Source organism: Protopterus annectens, chromosome 2.part0 (assembly GCF_019279795.1).
Source record: "Protopterus annectens isolate FY-2018-M chromosome 2.part0, PAN1.0, whole genome shotgun sequence".
Lineage (NCBI taxonomy): Eukaryota > Metazoa > Chordata > Ceratodontiformes > Protopteridae > Protopterus > Protopterus annectens.
In genome coordinates, this window is record NC_056728.1 from 265,780,730 (window position 1) to 265,798,885 (window position 18,156).

At 37.4% G+C, this 18,156-nt stretch overlaps 1 protein-coding gene across 7 annotated transcripts in view; it reads left to right on the forward strand.

Annotated features, from left to right (window-relative positions):
- LOC122793060 (synuclein alpha interacting protein) overlaps positions 1 to 18,156 on the forward strand; it is a 2,145,219-nt gene that overhangs the window by 74,286 nt on the left and 2,052,777 nt on the right. The gene's annotated exons all lie outside the window — the stretch shown is intronic.

Consider the following 18,156-nt stretch of genomic DNA (forward strand, 5'->3'; position numbering starts at 1 on the left):
CGACGCCATTACATCAGTCTTTCTTGCTGTGTGGTGCCCAAAACAGAAGCACTTCGCAAGTGCCAGTTGGCTGGCTCCTGAAATTTTCATTTTCGAGTTTCAGAACCGAAGTCTTCAACTAAAAAGCTAAGTACCCCGTTGGGGAAACATTTTCTTGCTCCTTACCGATGTCAGTAAAAGTTAGTAATTGCATTACTTGTGGGAAGCAAATACCTCATAAGGATTTCCATTTGTACTGTATTCCTTGCCTAGGCCCTGACAACGACATACCTTGCTGTCAGTTTTGTGCTTTATTTAATCAGCGCACTATCCGTCTTCGGTACATTTTTGCTTCTAAATATTTCGGTTCTCAGTTTAATTATCCAGAAATGACGTCGGTTAGCCATCCGACTACCGGAATACCGAAAAAACGCAAAGAAAAAGACAGAGACAGGCCATTGAGGTCCAAAACTGCCAACGACACTTCTCCTAAGCCAGTCGCCAGTTCGCCGGTACTCAGTGAGGCGCTTTCACAGCCCCTGATACCCGCTACTTCTGATTCGCAGGCCTTTACTGAGACCCATTAGGAGTCCGGTATGCCACGAGATGCTTCACCTATGGAACCCATGGATGTCTCTACCTTGGATGGGTCTGGAGCCGCTGTGCAGGCACCGGCTTCTGTGGGTGTATTCAGGCCTACAGATTTGTATATTAAACCGACACCACCTTCTATATTAAGGCCAAATTCTCAGTCTATGTCTAAAAAACCAACGCCCAGGCCACATGTTCAGGCCGCTATGCCTAAAAACCAAATGATCAAAATGGCTGAAGATTTAATTACTCTAATCAGGGGTAGTCAGTCCCCCCCTTCTAAGAGGCCTAGGGCTGATCTTGACTATGAATCTTCTGAACAGGACTCTGTTTCTTCTGACTCTTCTAATGAACAGGATTTGTCCATGCCTACTTATGAGGACTCTGATGCAGAGGATTCCATTCCTTCTGCTTCTCCCCCTGAGGATTTTTCTTTTGGGGAAACTTTACATACCTTAAGGGAGCATTTCCACTGGGAAAGTCAGGATTTTTCTGAATCCAAAAAGAGGCTTAGGGATTTCCTTGTTCTTCCTCAGCATAGGCCTTTAGCTATACCTCCTCTACTAGACATTGTTGATGATGTGTTTTCAGAATCCATTATGGTCTTTGATTCCCTGCCTCTGGCCCCTTGTAAGCCAGACAGATACTACAGGGATGTTCTTTGTGTTTCACTGTTGCAGTCATTACATTTGGGTAATCTGCTGGCAGGTTGCCCTCAGTCGGCCTGAATTCCAAAGTCTTGGGTCCTGCATCGGTTGCTGTCTTCTCTTCCATGACGTCAGGTTGTCAGGGGTATAAAAACACTACACCTCGCAAGTACGGCTGTGCACGGCCAACCAAACATGAAAAACACACCAAAGGCCAGCACCGAAAGTTCCAAGTTCCAAATTTTATTTGAAGAAACCTAGTGCTTGATAAGCACTAAAGAAACAGCTCGATCCTCATACTAGTTTCGGAAAAAACCTTCTTCAGTGAGGAAGAAAGACAAAATGACAATTCACTGGTAAGCAGGGATGCTTATAAATAGCTCAGGACCAATAAAAAACAGAAGCACATAATTTATGTGCATAAGAAATGAGCAACCAAAAACTACATATCAAAACTAAACAAAATGCACCTCCATAAGCAATACATATTACTAAAGTGCAATCACAGGCATAAATGCCAAGAAGTATCAAAAAATATTTGGATAAAGATAGTCTGAAAATCATGTACATCTACCAATGCAAAATATGGCAAAACAGTATCCCAAACTGGCTTGAAATGTATAATGCTTAACAAAAAGTACTATGACAGGTATATGAAACTATCTATAGCATGACTTAGTTAAAAAAAGCCTAACTGTATAATAGGTTATATAAAGAAATGAAATCCAATGATGGCAAAAGGGCTGGCACGATGACCAGTGCAGCAATGCAATAAAACTTGTCTTGGGCTAATAGTTGACAAAAGTCTAGAGACAATAAAGGGTTACAAGCTCTTGAGTTCATGGAATATTAAACATCCTAACCAACACAAAAATCATACATACTGTAGATATGTTATGAAACACATAATAATGGAGCCAGAAACCAGTCTGGAATTAATCCATACCATATATAAATAAATGTTACTAAACCATATAATATAGAAGATAAAATTAATTCACCTGCTGGCAATAATGCAAACACCTTACGCTGTATACTGAAAGCAGTAGTATACAATAATAACATAACTCTTGTTTCGGATATAATAAAGTATATAAGTACATGATACATCTTGATATCTATAGTAAATGGTTATCTTCTAATAATAAAGAAAACCATCCTAAAGGTATATACATGTAATAACAATGATAATACCATGTTGAACTGATAAAAATGCAAATGCATAATAGATAACCAAATATAATGGAACAGGTCAATATGTTAAGAGCATAGACTGGGAATATCGTTATTTTAACCCAAATGTTCATTAAGACCAGGTGGAAATAGTGCTCCTAAATGGATAATCCAATATTTCTCTTTGTGGCTGAGTATACTTTGCCAACCTTGTTGGTTATGTCTATTTCCCATGACTTTATCAATAATCATAAACATGAAATTCGATGTTTTGTGTTTGGTTGAATGTTGGTATAGGGCATTCGTAGTTTTTTTGTTACGTATTTCACTCCTATGTTCACTTATCCTGATTCTGAGTGAACGGGAAGTTTTGCCCACATAAAATGCATTACAGTGGCATGTTGCCAGATAAATGACCCAACTGGATGAACAGTTACCAAATATACGTACATCATACACTTTGCTTGTACTGGCACTGCTAAATTGTTTGAGCTTGTTCACCTGGCTGCATGAACTACAATGGCCACAAGGAAAGGTGCCTAACAGTGTAAGTTGTTTATAGTGGGCACCACCACTCTCCTGATGTTTATAATGTGAAAACAGTGTACCCAAGGTTTTGCCTCTCCTGTAAGTGATTGAGCATTGATTGCCCAAAATCTGTCGTAAATTGTCATTGGCCAACAGAATATTCCAGTTTTTGTTCAGGATACCCCTAACTACCTGATGGTTTCTACCATAAGTGGTGATAAATCTTATTTTGTCATCTTTGGTGCGATAATCTCTGTTCTTATATTGTAATAATGAATCTCTATCCTGTCTATCAGTCCAGATCCTGGCAGATTCAATGTCAAAATCTGAGTATCCCCTGTCCAAAAACATATGCCTCAAATCATGTTTCGCTATATCATAATCGGTATTGGAGGAACTGATACGTTTCATTCTTAAGAATTGAGATTTGGGGATGTTGCGGATGGTGTGGCGTGGATGCATACTAGATGCATGAAGTAATGAATTGAATTGTGGATACTTTCGATGAGTTTTAGTATTGAGGGTATGGTCGCTGTTGCGATAAATCGTGACATCAAAAAAATTGATCTTATCTTTATATGATGTGATTGAGAATTCAATACCCCATATGTTATTGTTTAAGTATTCAACAAATTCCAAAAGGTACTCAGTATCAGCACGCCACACCATCCAGCAATCATCCAGGTATCTCCTCCCAATGTCCATCTCCACAAGATATATGTTATGTAAAGGGTTGTAAATCACGTATTCTTCCATATATGTCATAAAGAGATCGGCATATATGGGTGCAAAAGAGGCACCCATTGCTGTACCTCTCAATTGCCAATAACATTCACCTTGGAAATAAAAGACATTTTATTAAGGACATGTTCACACATACATATAAGCAGTGTGTTAAATCCAGGTGGATACAATTCAGCTTTAGTCAGCCAAAATTCCAAAGCCTGTAGACCTCCCCAATGTGGTATGCTAGTATAAAGAGATTTCACATCCAAGGTGCACATAATCCAATTTGGATCAAGCTGGGTATCCTGAATGATGTTCAAAAACTGTGTTGTGTCCTGAATTCTAGCTCTGACATGTATCAACAAAGGTTTTAAATACTGAGTTAAAAACTCAGATACTGGTTCAGTCAATGAACCATGACCAGATACTATTGGTCTACCCGGAGGACGAGTGATGGATTTATGGATTTTCGGTAGCAAATATAAAATCTGCTTAGAGGGATCCTTAACCTGGAGATGTTGAAAAGTCTTAGGATTGATAATACCCTCATCCACTGCTTCATTGAGGAAGATGTCAATCTCCTCCTTGAATTTTTTGGTTGGATCAACACCCATGTGCATATAACATTTAGTATCAGAGAGTTGTCGAAGACCTTCCTGAACATAGTCATGCATATTTTGAATAACCACAGCTCCTCCCTTATCAGATTGTAAAATGACAATAGTGTGGTTATTTCTGAGCTCAGATAGTGCCTGTTTCTCTTCTAATGTCATATTCTCTGGGGCAATATTACATTCCAAATGTGGAAAATGTAGATCTTTTAGTACTGCTTGTTGAAAAATGCCAACATTCTTATTCATTGGTGGCTGAAATTGGATTTTTTGAAAGTAAACTCAGTGGATCTTTGAGATGTAATGGTATCCTGTTCAGAAAAGAATATCTTAAGGTTAAGTTTTCTACAATAATCCAAAACATCCAAGGAAGTGAGATAATGATCAGAGAAAAAGCTTGGAAAAAAACCCAAACCTTTATTCAGGATATTCTGTTGTGCATCAGTAAGTACAACATGTGACAAGTTTAAAACATTTTCAAATGATGTCAGTGTCTCAATAGGGCTTGAATCAAACCTGGCATGGATTCTGTTCTTAATTCTATGGGTGTGTTTCCTCCCCCCTCTGGATTTCCTACCATGTCTAAAGGGAGGTGTGGATTGGTAGTTTTCTTTTTTAATGGTGAGTTAGTAGAAATTCCTCCCTCACTATCTGTGTATGATGACTCCTCCCCTGATGTGCTCGTGCAAGTTTGATCTCTATGTTTCAATATGGACCTCGGTCTCTTCCTGGACCTGCCCCTGGTCATTCCTGTTTGTGTGTCCTGAAACCTGACAGTTCTCTGTATTTGAAAGGGTTGTCCCTTTTCATAATCAGTCACATCTCTATTAAATTTTTTGACCTTTCGGTCCTCTATGACTTTATCATAATTGGTCAGTTCCTTGGACAGCCTATCCAATAGTTGGTGATAGTTGTGATTGGATTGAAATTTTTTGAAATTTAATGACTTAGAAAATTTAGAGCTAGACTGGATCTTCAGGCTTAGAGCACAAAGATACCCGGGCCTTAACAGTTATATTAGCATTAGATCACACTTGAAGAAAAGGAAATACCACTGATGTGTTTGATCTAGATTCCACCATACCATCAAGGGCTATACTCATGTTATATATGTAAATAAATACAAGAATATCTGTATATAAGTAAGCCATAACGTTTCTAATTAGAAATATAGACTTTATATGGCATTTAATTTTATAAGCTCATATATATATATCAGCACCTTTGATCTAGCATTCAGATAGACTATCTCTATTATGTATATTATTATAAATATTTTACGTATAGGTTCTATATGCTTTTTATTCCTACCCACCTTATGTATATACTACACTGCAGGTCTTGTTATGAGAAACAATGTTTTATTTTTCTTAACATGAGGTCTTAGACCAAGTGGTCATGAACTTATTCTTATGCTTATTTATTGCTGGACTTAATGTTATATATATATTTATTATCATTGGTTGTAAGTGATTATATTTATTGTATAGGAAATGAGCACTTTATTCAATATGATATATAAAAAATTTTTTAAATTTAGACTTACATTTATTATTTGCTCATATACACATTTTTTATAGTATAGGTTCTATCTTATTCGCTGTATTCACTAGCTTTTTTATATTTAATTGTTATTTAGTGTATTTGTTTACATAAATCAAATGGTATTTATTTCATTTATTCTTAAAGTATACATTTATTTATCCATTTGATATCTAATTCTATACTATATATACCCACTGCCCTTCCAAAGCTTTGGGTATTTATTCTATTCTATCGACAATAATACTAAGTACATATTGTGAATAGTTTTTATACATTTTAATAGTAATTTTAAACAACAATGTTTGCCAGACTACCTGGTATACCAAGTCGCTCGGAGAGGTCCTCTTCTTGCCATTAGACTTAGTATTTATTACATGATATGGCAAAAAATACTATCTATTAGTTTGAACAGATTCCACAATGAAATATAGAGCAAAATGTAAGAATAGTCGCTCTATATTTTTTACTTCTACTTTATCTTACATTAATGCATTTTATTTTATTTCATTTTATTTTATTTATATATGTTTGATTCATATGAAGATGTGTTTCCTTGATTCACATATAGTAGTTTGATTATTGAAAGATGTTGGTGAGAAATGCTATATTTGTTTAATGCAATATTTGCACAATAAGTGTATATCCCTTTATCTTCTGACTTAATACTACAGAACACTGCCTATAAGGCACAGTTTTGAGTGGTTCTAAGAACGTAATGCAGTAATTACTTAATTATTTTGATTGCTTGATTAATAGATTAATTACTGTTGTTACCAGATATATAAAGGCATGATTTATTGCAATGATTTAAACTGTCTGAAGAAGCGTGCATTGGTGGCACGCGAAAGCGCTCACTTTTGTTGGATCCTATATAATTAAAGTTTGAATACTGTTCGTGGTGGTGGTCGACTTTCTTTATTCAACAATTTTCAAATGATGTCAGTGTCTCAATAGGGCTTGAATCAAACCTGGCATGGATTCTGTTCTTAATTCTATGGGTGTGTTTCCTCCCCCCTCTGGATTTCCTACCATGTCTAAAGGGAGGTGTGGATTGGTAGTTTTCTTTTTTAATGGTGAGTTAGTAGAAATTCCTCCCTCACTATCTGTGTATGATGACTCCTCCCCTGATGTGCTCGTGCAAGTTTGATCTCTATGTTTCAATATGGACCTCGGTCTCTTCCTGGACCTGCCCCTGGTCATTCCTGTTTGTGTGTCCTGAAACCTGACAGTTCTCTGTATTTGAAAGGGTTGTCCCTTTTCATAATCAGTCACATCTCTATTAAATTTTTTGACCTTTCGGTCCTCTATGACTTTATCATAATTGGTCAGTTCCTTGGACAGCCTATCCAATAGTTGGTGATAGTTGTGATTGGATTGAAATTTTTTGCATTCGACACTTAATTCTTTTATTTCTGAAACACATACATCAATCATCCTCTCATAATAAGAGGCTAAAATTTTTACAAATACCATAGAGCCATTTCTTAGTGCCTCATCCCATTCATCTGTCAGCCTCTGTTCAGATCTGCCGACTAGTGGACGGAGTTTAATTCTCAGGCCTCTGGGCGCCAAGTTCTTGTATAAATATGCTTTAAACAGTCTCAGATGCCAAATATTGGCTCTGAGACCTTTTAAACCTTTCTCCAAATTACGAAATGCTGTTTCACAACTATCACCCCTATCTAGGTTGTTTTCGCTCTGGTTGTTGCTTGAGACTTGGCCAAGACCAAATATGCCAATATCCTCTCTATCAGCACACAAACCATCCAATAATTTGTCCAATTCCATGACTAGTATTAATTCAGATATGCTGTCCAAGAATTGAATATGAGAAATCAAAAACTGTCAATAATGTGAATAGTATCTCAGGAATGAAAGACAGGGCCAGTCAGAAAACCACTGTCCAACTGGGTGTTAATCAATAGCAGCAAAAGTCCAAATGATTGTTATATAATTTTGGACATGTACAGAAAAGAATTAAAAAGTTGAACAATAAGGGGAAATATAACTAGTATAGGCCAATAGGTAAACAGCTATGGATCTTTATAGAAGCTGAAACCTTGTCAGAAATTCTAATGATATAACTAACATAGAGGCCTGTAGCATAATTCAATAGCCCACAAAATAGTTAACAAGTACTGATTGATACACAATGACAAAACCTATTAGTGAACACCCTAGGTGAAAGGGTACTAAATGGCTATGTGTGGTAGAATTAACTATCACAATATAGGAAAAAGAGAGAAACACAAATAAATGACGCACCACCCAATTGTTGCACAACCCAACCAAGGGCCTAGAATATGTAAAGTAAGTAAAATATGAGTCGAGGGTATGTAAAACACTGGTTTACCTAAATTACAATCTGCTGTGTGAAAGTGCAAACACTACTCAGGTCCTTGAACTGATGGTACATATATCATCATGATATTACCATATCTAACCTAAGGTTGTGACTAGTTAACAAACCATAAACATATCCAAAATTTTGGAACCATATAAGAAAAACCCTTACTTATGGTTGTCACAAAATAGTAGTAATTCTGTCTCATAAAATATATATGTGGTATAATATCAAAATATGGTAAATGTCGTTGGCTTATTCGGTAACATCCAAATTTCTAATAGACATCATACAGTAAGTAATGCAATGCAGGAATTTCCTGTGAAACAAATCATTTTAGAGATCAGATTTTGAATCTATCACAATTTCAATTTTCATGTTTGGTTGGCCGTGCACAGCCGTACTTGCGAGGTGTAGTGTTTTTACGTCTGATGTTCCTCGCTGTTGGCATTTAGTTCCTGTCCTCGCTGGCAGGAGAAGGACTCCTACCCTGATGTGTTCATGAGTTTGGCCTCGCTGGTTCGTTTATGGATGCTTTTCTTCATTTATACAAGTCTTGGGACCACATTATTTCTTTGTTAAATACAACTTGCACCTTATAGTAATAACAACGGAGCAATTTTCACTGCTGGCTTTGGCCTAGGCGTCATACATTTTCGTATACACCATCTATAGTGCGTACTTTTACAACAAAAGTAATGTTGCTGACCACATTTGGATATATTAGGACTGTATTTCTACCACTTGTGTGATTTTTACTAACTACAGTGCGGGACATGGCAGGTATGCTTATTTGGTATCTTAAATTTATATGGGCTACAAGTATCACATTTTTTTGACTATATTGATACCGTTGCACGGAGTATCAGTTGCGACGGATTTTGGAACTTTAATTCTATATTGTGCCTTATCTTGGAGACTACAGTCACTTATAACATCTACGGGGTTTTCAACTATTTGTTTGACAAACTGTGCTTTAATTGTGGTCTATATCGCATGCTTCGATTTGAGCGTTTAGTCAACTGGGATACGCCAGCCAAAGGGTGTGCCTTTACAAATAACTGATTTCAAAGTCTGCATTGGATATACCGGGAATGGATTCAAACTGTTGGTGTGACTTTTGTAAACGCCAGTGTGGGTCCTGATAGTTATGCTCATCTTTTTTGTCACAATATTAAAAGATTCCTTTTTCTGACTACACTGATTCAGCGAAACATAGTACTGGGTGCGACGGATTTGGGAATGCTATTTTGTGTTGAATTTTAGGGAAACTTTAGCCATTACTACATTGGACAGAAAGTTTTCAACTACTTGTTTGAGGTACTTGGCTTGAAGTTACACTCATGGGCTTCCAACAACTGTATCCTGATTTGCTATACTATTTTTTGAGAAACACGACTATCTTGTGTGAAGAATTAAACCCCTATTGTTTATAAGATATAACAACTAACGGGACTGGATAAATGAACTGTTATTTCTTTCTTTCTTATATAATTCCTTGAGACTTTATATCTACCAAGGTTGGGTTTGGTGAAGTTTGTATCTGTTTGGCTACGAATTATAGGATTTTTTCTGCTTTAACATTTCTACATGGGGACCTTAGTTTATGCTGATGTTATCTATATGTATGTGATGTGACTATGTGATAAGATTTTTTCATTTTGTGATTTAGATCCAGGTTTAACCTTCATATCTAATTAGTACATAACCCTGTTGGTATTATAGTAGGGAGTTTGTTCCATGTTCAGGGAGTGCCCAATTTTCATTCATGTATATTTAACCATAGAATAGACAGCCAATTTACAACTAAAGTGGTTTATTTAAATTAGGATGTTCAGATGACCAAAGCATGTAATTATCTAGCTAGGTCTTAAGGCATATACCTATGTTAAGGGCAAAATGATTTTTTTGATCACACATATTACTGTTCTTTCAGAATTGTGGTTCCATGGTTGAAATTGTGATAGATTCAAAATCTGATCTCTAAAATGATTTGTTTCACAGGAAATTCCTGCATTGCATTACTTACTGTATGATGTCTATTAGAAATTTGGATGTTACCAAATAAGCCAACGACATTTACCATATTTTGATATTATACCACATATATATTTTATGAGACAGAATTACTACTATTTTGTGACAACCATAAGTAAGGGTTTTTCTTATATGGTTCCAAAATTTTGGATATGTTTATGGTTTGTTAACTAGTCACAACCTTAGGTTAGATATGGTAATATCATGATGATATATGTACCATCAGTTCAAGGACCTGAGTAGTGTTTGCACTTTCACACAGCAGATTGTAATTTAGGTAAACCAGTGTTTTACATACCCTCGACTCATATTTTACTTACTTTACATATTCTAGGCCCTTGGTTGGGTTGTGCAACAATTGGGTGGTGCGTCATTTATTTGTGTTTCTCTCTTTTTCCTATATTGTGATAGTTAATTCTACCACACATAGCCATTTAGTACCCTTTCACCTAGGGTGTTCACTAATAGGTTTTGTCATTGTGTATCAATCAGTATTTGTTAACCATTTTGTGGGCTATTGAATTATGCTACAAGCCTCTATGGTAGTTATATCATTAGAATTTCTGACAAGGTTTCAGCTTCTATAAAGATCCTTAGCTGTTTACCTATTGGCCTATACTAGTTATATTTCCCCTTATTGTTCAACTTTTTAATTCTTTTCTGTACATGTCCAAAATTATATAACAATCATTTGGACTTTTGCTGCTATTGATTAACACCCAGTTGGACAGTGGTTTTCTGACTGGCCCTGTCTTTCATTCCTGAGATACTATTCACATTATTGACAGTTTTTGATTTCTCATATTCAATTCTTGGACAGCATATCTGAATTAATACTAGTCATGGAATTGGACAAATTATTGGATGGTTTGTGTGCTGATAGAGAGGATATTGGCATATTTGGTCTTGGCCAAGTCTCAAGCAACAACCAGAGCGAAAACAACCTAGATAGGGGTGATAGTTGTGAAACAGCATTTCGTAATTTGGAGAAAGGTTTAAAAGGTCTCAGAGCCAATATTTGGCATCTGAGACTGTTTAAAGCATATTTATACAAGAACTTGGCGCCCAGAGGCCTGAAAATTAAACTCCGTCCACTAGTCGGCAGATCTGAACAGAGGCTGACAGATGAATGGGATGAGGCACTAAGAAATGGCTCTATGGTATTTGTAAAAATTTTAGCCTCTTATTATGAGAGGATGATTGATGTATGTGTTTCAGAAATAAAAGAATTAAGTGTCGAATGCAAAAAATTTCAATCCAATCACAACTATCACCAACTATTGGATAGGCTGTCCAAGGAACTGACCAATTATGATAAAGTGATAAAGGACCGAAAGGTCAAAAAACTTAATAGAGATGTGACTGATTATGAAAAGGGACAACCCTTTCAAATACAGAGAACTGTCAGGTTTCAGGACACACAAACAGGAATGACCAGGGGCAGGTCCAGGGAGAGACCGAGGTCCATATTGAAACATAGAGATCAAACTTACACGAGCACATCAGGGGAGGAGTCATCATACACAGATAGTGAGGGAGGAATTTCTACTAACTCACCATTAAAAAAGAAAACTACCAATCCACACCTCCCTTTAGACATGGTAGGAAATCCAGAGGGGGGAGGAAACACACCCATAGAATTAAGAACAGAATCCATGCCAGGTTTGATTCAAGCCCTATTGAGACACTGACAACATAATTTGAAAATGTTTTAAACTTGTCACATGTTGTACTTACTGATGCACAACAGAATATCCTGAATAAAGGTTTGGGTTTTGTTCCAAGCTTTTTCTCTGATCATTATCTCACTTCCTTGGATGTTTTGGATTATTGTAGAAAACTTAACCTTAAGATATTCTTTTCTGAACAGGATACCATTACATCTCAAAGATCCACTGAGTTTACTTTCAAAAAATCCACATTTCAGCCACCAATGAATAAGAATGTTGGCATTTTTCAACAAGCAGTACTAAAAGATCTACATTTTCCACATTTGGAATGTAATATTGCCCCAGAGAATATGACATTAGAAGAGAAACAGGCACTATCTGAGCTCAGAAATAACCACACTATTGTCATTTTACAAGCTGATAAGGGAGGAGCTGTGGTTATTCAAAATATGCATGACTATGTTCAGGAAGGTCTTCGACAACTCTCTGATACTAAATGTTATATGCACATGGGTGTTGATCCAACCAAAAAATTCAAGGAGGAGATTGACATCTTCCTCAATGAAGCAGTGGATGAGGGTATTATCAATCCTAAGACTTTTCAACATCTCCAGGTTAAGGATCCCTCTAAGCAGATTTTATATTTGCTACCAAAAATCCATAAATCCATCACTCGTCCTCCGGGTAGACCAATAGTATCTGGTCATGGTTCATTGACTGAACCAGTATCTGAGTTTTTAACTCAGTATTTAAAACCTTTGTTGATACATGTCAGAGCTAGAATTCAGGACACAACACAGTTTTTGAACATCATTCAGGATACCCAGCTTGATCCAAATTGGATTATGTGCACCTTGGATGTGAAATCTCTTTATACTAGCATACCACATTGGGGAGGTCTACAGGCTTTGGAATTTTGGCTGACTAAAGCTGAATTGTATCCACCTGGATTTAACACACTGCTTATATGTATGTGTGAACATGTCCTTAATAAAAATGTCTTTTATTTCCAAGGTGAATGTTATTGGCAATTGAGAGGTACAGCAATGGGTGCCTCTTTTGCACCCATATATGCCGATCTCTTTATGGCATATATGGAAGAATACGTGATTTACAACCCTTTACATAACATATATCTTGTGGAGATGGACATTTGGAGGAGATACCTGGACGATTGCTGGATGGTGTGGCGTGCTGATACTGCGTACCTTTTGGAATTTGTTGAATACTTAAACAATAACATATGGGGTATTAATTCTCAATCACACCAGATAAAGATAAGATCGATTTTTTGGATGTCACGATTTATCGCAACAGCGACCATACCCTCAATACTAAAACACATCGAAAGTATCCACAATTCAATTCATTACTTCATGCATCTCCACGCCACACCATCCACAACATCCCCAAATCTCAATTCTTAAGAATGAAACGTATCAATTCCTCCAATACCGATTATGATATAGCGAAACATGATTTGAGGCATAGGTTTTTGGACAGGGGATACTCAGATTTTGACATTGAATCTGCCAGGATCTGGACTGATAGACAGGATAGAGATTCATTATTACAATATAAGAACAGAGATTATCGCACCAAAGATGACAAAATAAGATTTATCACCACTTATGGTAGAAACCATCAGGTAGTTAGGGGTATCCTGAACAAAAACTGGAATATTCTGTTGGCCAATGACAATTTACGACAGATTTTGGGCAATCAATGCTCAATCACTTACAGGAGAGGCAAAACCTTGGGTACACTGTTTTCACATTATAAACATCAGGAGAGTGGTGGTGCCCACTATAAACAACTTACACTTACAGGAGATGAACTGTTAGGCACCTTTCCTTGTGGCCATTGTAGTTCATGCAGCCAGGTGAACAAGCTCAAACAATTTAGCAGTGCCAGTACAAGCAAAGTGTATGATGTACGTATATTTGGTAACTGTTCATCCAGTTGGGTCATTTATCTGGCAACATGCCACTGTAATGCATTTTATGTGGGCAAAACTTCCCGTTCACTCAGAATCAGGATAAGTGAACATAGGAGTGAAATACGTAACAAAAAAACTACGAATGCCCTATACCAACATTCAACCAAACACAAAACATCGAATTTCATGTTTATGATTATTGATAAAGTCATGGGAAATAGACATAACCAACAAGGTTGGCAAAGTATACTCAGCCACAAAGAGAAATATTGGATTATCCATTTAGGAGCACTATTTCCACCTGGTCTTAATGAACATTTGGGTTAAAATAACGTATATTCCCAGTCTATGCTCTTAACATATTGACCTGTTCCATTATATTTGGTTATCTATTATGCATTTGCATTTTTATCAGTTCAACATGGTATTATCATTGTTATTACATGTATATACCTTTAGGATGGTTTTCTTTATTATTAGAAGATAACCATTTACTATAGATATCAAGATGTATCATGTACTTATATACTTTATTATATCCGAAACAAGAGTTATGTTATTATTGTATACTACTGCTTTCAGTATACAGCGTAAGGTGTTTGCATTATTGCCAGCAGGTGAATTAATTTTATCTTCTATATTATATGGTTTAGTAACATTTATTTATATATGGTATGGATTAATTCCAGACTGGTTTCTGGCTCCATTATTATGTGTTTCATAACATATCTACAGTATGTATGATTTTTGTGTTGGTTAGGATGTTTAATATTCCATGAACTCAAGAACTTGTAACCCTTTATTGTCTCTAGACTTTTGTCAACTATTAGCCCAAGACAAGTTTTATTGCATTACTGCACTGGTCATCGTGCCAGCCCTTTTGCCATCATTGGATTTCATTTCTTTATATAACCTATTATATAGTTAGGCTTTTTTTAACTAAGTCATGCTATAGATAGTTTCATATACCTGTCATAGTACTTTTTGTTAAGCATTATACATTTCAAGCCAGTTTGGGATACTGTTTTGCCATATTTTGCATTGGTAGATGTACATGATTTTCAGACTATCTTTATCCAAATATTTTTTGATACTTCTTGGCATTTATGCCTGTGATTGCACTTTAGTGATATGTATTGCTTATGGAGGTGCATTTTGTTTAGTTTTGATATGTAATTTTTGGTTGCTCATTTCTTATGCACATAAATTATGTGCTTCTGTTTTTTATTGGTCCTGAGCTATTTATAAGCATTCCTGCTTACCAGTGAATTGTCATTTTGTCTTTCTTCCTCACTGAAGAAGGTTTTTTCCGAAACTAGTATGAGGATCGAGATGTTTCTTTAGTGCTTATCAAGCACTAGGTTTCTTCAAATAAAATTTGGAACTTGGAACTTTTCGGTGCTGGCCTTTGGTGTGTTTTTCATGTCAGGGGTATAAAACATGCAGCCGACGCCATTTTCTTTAGTCTTTCTTGCCGCGCGGTGCCCGAAGCAGAAGCATTTTGCATGTGCCAGTCGGCCGACTACTGAAATATTCGAGTTTGAGTTTCAGATCCGAAGTCTTCACTAAAGCTAAGTACCCCATTGGGGAAACTTTTTTCTTGCTTTTTACTGATGTCAGAAAAAGTTAATAATTGTATTACTTTTGGGAAGAAAATACCTCATAAGGATTTCCATTTATACTGCATTCCTTGCCTAGTTCCTGATCACAACATGCCTGGCTGTCGGTTTTGTGCTAGATTTAACCAACGCACTATTAAGCGTCGGTATATTTTTGCATCAAAGTATTTTGGAAACAGATTTAACTACCCAGAAATGTCGGATAGCATTCCGACTACCGGAGTACATAAAAAACGCAAAGAAAAGGACAGAGAAAGGCACTCGAGATCCAAAACTGATGAAGAAGCTTCTCCTAAGCCAGTTGCCCATTCGCCGGTACTCAGTGAGGCACTTTCACAGCCCCTGATACCCACTACCTTTGAGTCGCAGGCCTCTACCAACACCCATGTGGAGTCCGGCATGCCGCAAGATACTCAAGGTATTGGACCGATGGATGGATGTCCCTCGGTTGGGTCCGGAGCCGTTGAGCAGGCACCGGCTTCTGAGGGTGTATTCAGACCTCAACATTTGTATATCAAACCGATGATATCTTCAAACTTAAGACAAAAGCAACTTCTAAAACTAAAAAAACGATGCATGAGCCATGTGCACAGGCCTCTATGCCTAAAAAAAAAGATGTTCAAAATGGCTGAATACCTTATTATCTTGATCAGGGGTATCCATCCCCGTCCAGATAAGAGGCCTAGGCAAGACACTGATTATGAATTTTCAGATCAGGTTTCTATTTCTTCTGATTCCTCTTTTGATCAGGAATTATCTATACCTCCCTATGAGGATTCTAATGCTGAGGAGTCTATTCCATCTGCATCTCCTCCTGAGGATTACTCGTTTGGAGAAACCTTGCATACTTTGAGGGAGCATTTTCACTGTGAGAGTCAAGACTTCTCAGAATCAAAAAAGAGACTCAGGGATTTCCTTCTTCTCCCTCACCACAAGCCTTTAGCCATTCCCCCTGTTTTAGACATTGTGGATGATGTGTTTTCGGAGTCAAGCTTGACCCCTGATTCCTTACCTCCGGCTCCCAGTAAGCCTGACAGATATTACAGGGTCCCTGTCTCACATAAATTTTTATTTAGAAACCCTGCTGCTGATCCTGAAACTATTTCACAGGGTCCAAAGGAAGTTAAGGCCTCAACAGCAAAAAATCCTACCCCCTCTGACAGAGATTCAAGGGCACTAGACAGATGGGGAAAAAAGGTTTATACATCTGCAACCTTGGCAATCAGGGCCTTAAACTGTCAATTTCATATGCTAAAGTACCAACATGTTATGAGATTGCTGATGTTGATGATGTTGATTTCAGAATGTGCAGAAAATAAAGAATTGCAGGAATTATTGCATGCAGCTGAATAAGTTGGAAAGCATATTTTGCAATGTGGTTTTGATTCTTTAGAGGCCTCCTGCAGGGCCGCAGTTACTGGATCTGTGATTAGGAGGCATGCCTGGTTAAAGGAACAAAATTTGCCTGATCAAGTTAAAGCTAAATTGCTAGATGCACCTTTACAGCATGATGCTCTGTTTGGTATTAAGGCAGAAGAGGTTTTAAAGAAAATGGAAGACAACGCTAAGTCTATGCAAACTGTTAAAGACTTCTTACAAGTACAGCCACCAAGATTCAGTAGACACTGACCTACAAAAAAATTGGTCCTTTCCTGTGTCAGACAGAGCTCAAAGGGGCAAATCTAGACGCCCTAAGGGTTCCAGATACCAGGTGCAAGATTCATACAGGTCAAAGCAATGGGGCGCTTCAACCTCCAAATCTGGAGGAGATAAAGCACAAACCTACAGAAAACAATACCAATGACTTCCCTCTGCCTACACCAAGCACTTATCTTTTGGCAGCACCCATAGGCGGAAAGTTAGCACTTTTTGCTCAAAATTGGCAGTTAATAACCCAGGACAAGTGGGTACTAAACACAGTATCACAGGGATACAGATTCCATTTCCACACTCTGCCAATGGGAAATGGTTGGTCAGATCTGCCAAAAAATCAATGGGCAGAGGCACAGAAACAGGTTACATCCCTCATGCATATGGGGGCCATTCAGCCAGTACCAGAACAGGAAAAAGGACAAGGTTTTTACTCAGGACTGTTCTTGGTACCCAGAAAGGACAGGGCCTGGCAGCCAATACTGGATTTATCGATTTTGAACACATATCTGGACATTCCAAAAGTCAAGATGCTGACTTTGCAGCAGCTTTTGCCCATGCTGGGCAATCATGCTTGGCTGGTGACAATAGACCTAGAAGAGGCATACCTGCATGTCCCTATAAGACAATCGTGCAGAAGATACCTCAGATTCAAGGCTGGCTTAATGCATTACCAATTCTCTGCACTGCCTTTTGGCTTATCTACTGTGCCCAGGGTCTTTACACAGTGCCTGGCACCAGTAATTGCATTTTGCAGACAAAGAAGTATACAAATATATCCTTACTTAGACGACTCTCTCATTCAAGCAGAGAACAAGGACATTCTTCTTCAACACCTGGTGTTTGTGAAAAGGCTTCTAACATGCCTAGGGTACACAATAAACTAAAAGAAATCACAACTGGTACCCTCTCAAAAGATAACATTCCTTGGTGCAAGCTTGAGTACAACTGCCCAGATGGCTTACCTCACGCCAGACAAGCAAAGGCAACTGACTACTTACTTCAAACTGATGGCAACCAAAACCCAGTTATCTGCAACACAAATTCTGCAGGCTCTGGGCTTCATGGCATCCTGCATCTTACTGATTCCATATGCA